Genomic DNA, 5,336 nt, shown 5'->3' with positions numbered 1-5,336 from the left:
GACGTTCAGGGGTTTTAATCAGGGGTTTTAATGTGACGTTCAGGGGTTTTAATCAGGGGTTTTAATGTGACGTTCAGGGGTTTTAATCAGGGGTTTTAATCAGGGGTTTTAATGTGATGTTCAGGGGTTTTAATGTGACGTTCAGGGGTTTTAATCAGGGGTTTTAATGTGACGTTCAGGGGTTTTAATCAGGGATTTTAATGTGATGTTCAGGGGTTTTAATGTGACGTTCAGGGGTTTTAATCAGGGGTTTTAATGTGACGTTCAGGGGTTTTAATCAGGGGTTTTAATCAGGGGTTTTAATGTGACGTTCAGGGGTTTTAATCAGGGGTTTTAATCAGAGGTTTTAATGTGACGTTCAGGGGTTTTAATCAGGGGTTTTAATCAGGGATTTTAATGTGATGTTCAGGGGTTTTAATGTGACGTTCAGGGGTTTTAATCAGGGGTTTTAATGTGACGTTCAGGGGTTTTAATCAGGGGTTTTAATGTGACGTTCAGGGGTTTTAATCAGGGTTTTAATCAGAGGTTTTAATGTGACGTTCAGGGTTTTAATCAGGGGTTTTAATCAGGGATTTTAATGTGATGTTCAGGGGTTTTAATGTGGCGTTCAGGGGTTTTAATCAGGGGTTTTAATGTGGCGTTCAGGGTTTTAATCAGGGGTTTAATCAGGGTTTTAATGTGACGTTCAGGGGTTTTAATCAGGGTTTTAATCAGAGGTTTTAATGTGACGTTCAGGGGTTTTAATCAGGGGTTTTAATGTGACGTTCAGGGGTTTTAATCAGGGGTTTTAATGTGACGTTCAGGGGTTTTAATCAGGGGTTTTAATGTGACGTTCAGGGGTTTTAATCAGAGGTTTTAATGTGACGTTCAGGGTTTTAATCAGGGGGTTTTAATGTGGCGTTCAGGGGTTTTAATGTGATGTTCAGGGGTTTTAATGTGACGTTCAGGGTTTTAATCAGGGGTTTTAATGTGACGTTCAGGGGTTTTAATCAGGGGTTTTAATGTGACGTTCAGGGGTTTTAATCAGGGGTTTTAATGTGACGTTCAGGGGTTTTAATCAGGGGTTTTAATCAGGGATTTTAATGTGACGTTCAGGGGTTTTAATCAGGGGTTTTAATCAGGGGTTTTAATCAGGGGTTTTAATGTGACGTTCAGGGGTTTTAATGTGACGTTCAGGGGTTTTAATCAGGGGTTTTAATGTGACGTTCAGGGGTTTTAATCAGAGGTTTTAATGTGACGTTCAGGGGTTTTAATGTGACGTTCAGGGGGTTTTAATCAGGGTTTTAATGTGACGTTCAGGGTTTTAATCAGGGTTTTAATGTGACGTTCAGGGATTTTAATCAGGGGTTTTAATGTGACGTTCAGGGGTTTTAATGTGATGTTCAGGGGTTTTAATGTGACATTCAGGGGTTTTAATCAGGGGTTTTAATGTGACGTTCAGGGGTTTTAATCAGGGATTTTAATGTGACGTTCAGGGGTTTTAATCAGGGGTTTTAATGTGACGTTCAGGGGTTTTAATCAGGAGTTTTAATGTGACGTTCAGGGGTTTTAATCAGGGGTTTTAATCAGGGGTTTTAATGTGATGTTCAGGGGTTTTAATGTGACGTTCAGGGGTTTTAATCAGGGGTTTTAATGTGACGTTCAGGGGTTTTAATCAGGGATTTTAATGTGATGTTCAGGGGTTTTAATGTGACGTTCAGGGGTTTTAATCAGGGGTTTTAATGTGACGTTCAGGGGTTTTAATCAGGGATTTTAATGTGATGTTCAGGGATTTTAATGTGATGTTCAGGGGTTTTAATGTGACGTTCAGGGGTTTTAATCAGGGGTTTTAATGTGACGTTCAGGGGTTTTAATGTGATGTTCAGGGGTTTTAATGTGACATTCAGGGGTTTTAATCAGGGGTTTTAATGTGACGTTCAGGGGTTTTAATCAGAGGTTTTAATCAGGGGTTTTAATGTGACGTTCAGGGGTTTTAATCAGAGGTTTTAATCAGGGGTTTTAATCAGGGGTTTTAATCAGGGGTTTTAATGTGATGTTCAGGGGTTTTAATGTGACGTTCAGGGGTTTTAATCAGGGGTTTTAATGTGACGTTCAGGGGTTTTAATCAGGGCTTTTAATCAGGGATTTTAATGTGATGTTCAGGGGTTTTAATGTGACGTTCAGGGGTTTTAATCAGGGGTTTTAATGTGACGTTCAGGGGTTTTAATCAGGGGTTTAATGTGACGTTCAGGGTTTTAATCAGGGGTTTTAATCAGAGGTTTTAATGTGGCGTTCAGGGTTTTAATCAGGGATTTTAATGTGATGTTCAGGGTTTTAATGTGACGTTCAGGGGTTTTAATCAGGGGTTTTAATGTGACGTTCAGGGGTTTTAATCAGGGGTTTTAATCAGGGGTTTTAATGTGACGTTCAGGGGTTTTAATCAGGGGTTTTAATCAGAGGTTTTAATGTGACGTTCAGGGGTTTTAATCATGGGTTTTAATGTGACGTTCAGGGTTTTAATCAGGGGTTTTAATGTGGCGTTCAGGGTTTTAATCAGGGTTTTAATGTGGCGTTCAGGGGTTTTAATGTGATGTTCAGGGGTTTTAATGTGACGTTCAGGGGTTTTAATCAGGGTTTTAATGTGGCGTTCAGGGTTTTAATCAGGGTTTTAACGTGACGTTCAGGGGTTTTAATCAGGGGTTTTAATGTGACGTTCAGGGGATTTAATCAGGGGTTTTAATCAGGGATTTTAATGTGACGTTCAGGGGTTTTAATCAGGGGTTTTAATCAGGGGTTTTAATGTGACGTTCAGGGGTTTTAATGTGACGTTCAGGGGTTTTAATCAGGGGTTTTAATGTGACGTTCAGGGGTTTTAATCAGGGGTTTTAATGTGACGTTCAGGGGTTTTAATGTGACGTTCAGGGGTTTTAATCAGGGGTTTTAATGTGACGTTCAGGGGTTTTAATCAGGGGTTTTAATGTGACGTTCAGGGATTTTAATCAGGGGTTTTAATGTGACGTTCAGGGGTTTTAATGTGATGTTCAGGGGTTTTAATGTGACGTTCAGGGGTTTTAATCAGGGTTTTTAATGTGACGTTCAGGGGTTTTAATCAGGGATTTTAATGTGACGTTCAGGGGTTTTAATGGTGACGTTCAGGGGTTTTAATCAGAGGTTTTAATCAGGGGTTTTAATGTGACGTTCAGGGGTTTTAATCAGAGGTTTTAATCAGGGGTTTTAATCAGGGGTTTTAATCAGGGGTTTTAATGTGATGTTCAGGGGTTTTAATGTGACGTTCAGGGGTTTTAATCAGGGTTTTAATGTGACGTTCAGGGGTTTTAATCAGGGGTTTTAATCAGGGATTTTAATGTGATGTTCAGGGTTTTAATCAGGGGTTTTAATGTGACGTTCAGGGTTTTAATCAGGGTTTTAATGTGACGTTCAGGGTTTTAATCAGGGTTTTAATGTGACGTTCAGGGGTTTTAATCAGGGGTTTTAATCAGGGATTTTAATGTGACGTTCAGGGTTTTAATCAGGGTTTTAATCAGGGTTTTAAACGTTCAGGGTTTTAATGTGACGTTCAGGGGTTTTAATCAGGGATTTTAATGTGGCGTTCAGGGGTTTTAATGTGACGTTCAGGGTTTTAATCAGAGGTTTTAATCAGGGGTTTTAATGTGACGTTCAGGGTTTTAATCAGGGTTTTAATCAGGGTTTTAATCAGGGTTTTAATCAGGGTTTTAATGTGATGTTCAGGGGTTTTAATGTGCGTTCAGGGTTTTAATCAGGGGTTTTAATCAGGGATTTTAATGTGATGTTCAGGGTTTTAAACGTTCAGGGGTTTTAATGTGGCGTTCAGGGGTTTTAATCAGGGTTTTAATCAGGGGTTTTAATGTGACGTTCAGGGTTTTAATCAGGGTTTTAATCAGAGGTTTTAATGTGACGTTCAGGGGTTTTAATCAGGGTTTTAATCAGGGATTTTAATGTGATGTTCAGGGTTTTAATGTGGCGTTCAGGGGGGGTTTTAATGTGGCGTTCAGGGGTTTTAATCAGGGGTTTTAATCAGGGGTTTTAATGTGACGTTCAGGGGTTTTAATCAGAGGTTTTAATCAGGGTTTTAATCAGGGTTTTAATCAGGGGTTTTAATGTGATGTTCAGGGGTTTTAATGTGACGTTCAGGGGTTTTAATCAGGGGTTTTAATGTGACGTTCAGGGGTTTTAATCAGGGGTTTTAATCAGGGATTTTAATGTGATGTTCAGGGGTTTTAATGTGGCGTTCAGGGGTTTTAATCAGGGTTTTAATGACGTTCAGGGGTTTTAATGTTTTAATGTGACGTTCAGGGGTTTTAATCAGGGTTTTAATCAGAGGTTTTAATGTGACGTTCAGGGGTTTAATCAGGGGTTTTAATGTGACGTTCAGGGTTTTAATCAGGGTTTTAATGTGGCGTTCAGGGTTTTAATCAGGGTTTTAATGTGGCGTTCAGGGTTTTAATCAGAGGTTTTAATGTGGCGTTCAGGGGTTTTAATCAGGGTTTTAATGTGGCGTTCAGGGGTTTTAATGTGATGTTCAGGGTTTTAATGTGGCGTTCAGGGGTTTTAATCAGGGGTTTTAATGTGGCGTTCAGGAGTTTTAATCAGGGTTTTAATGTGGCGTTCAGGGGTTTTAATCAGGGGTTTTAATGTGACGTTCAGGGGTTTTAATCAGGGGTTTTAATCAGGGATTTTAATGTGACGTTCAGGGGTTTTAATCAGGGGTTTTAATCAGGGGTTTTAATCAGGGTTTTAATGTGGCGTTCAGGGTTTTAATGTGGCGTTCAGGGGTTTTAATCAGGGTTTTAATGTGGCGTTCAGGGGTTTTAATCAGAGGTTTTAATGTGACGTTCAGGGGTTTTAATCAGGGGTTTTAATCAGAGGTTTTAATGTGACGTTCAGGGGTTTTAATCAGGGGTTTTAATGTGACGTTAAGGGATTTTAATCAGAGGTTTTAATGTGATGTTCAGGGGTTTTAATCAGGGTTTTTAATGTGCGTTCAGGGTTTTAATCAGGGTTTTAATGTGATGTTCAGGGTTTTAATCAGGGGTTTTAATCAGGGGTTTTTAATCAGGGGTTTTAATGTGGCGTTCAGGGATTTTAATCAGGGTTTTGGCGTTCAGGGGTTTTAATCAGGGTTTTAATGTGGCGTTCAGGGTTTTAATCAGGGTTTTAATGTGACGTTCAGGGGTTTTAATCAGGGATTTTAATGTGACGTTCAGGGGTTTTAATGTGACGTTCAGGGGTTTTAATCAGAGGTTTTAATCAGGGGTTTTAATGTGACGTTCAGGGGTTTTAATCAGAGGTTTTAATCAGGGGTTTTAATCAGGGGT

The sequence above is a fragment of the Oncorhynchus nerka genome, unplaced genomic scaffold (assembly GCF_034236695.1).
Source record: "Oncorhynchus nerka isolate Pitt River unplaced genomic scaffold, Oner_Uvic_2.0 unplaced_scaffold_1997, whole genome shotgun sequence".
In the NCBI taxonomy this organism is placed as follows: Eukaryota; Metazoa; Chordata; class Actinopteri; order Salmoniformes; family Salmonidae; genus Oncorhynchus; species Oncorhynchus nerka.
The sequence above is the reverse complement of the archived record's forward strand: the minus strand, read 5'-3'. Positions refer to the sequence as shown.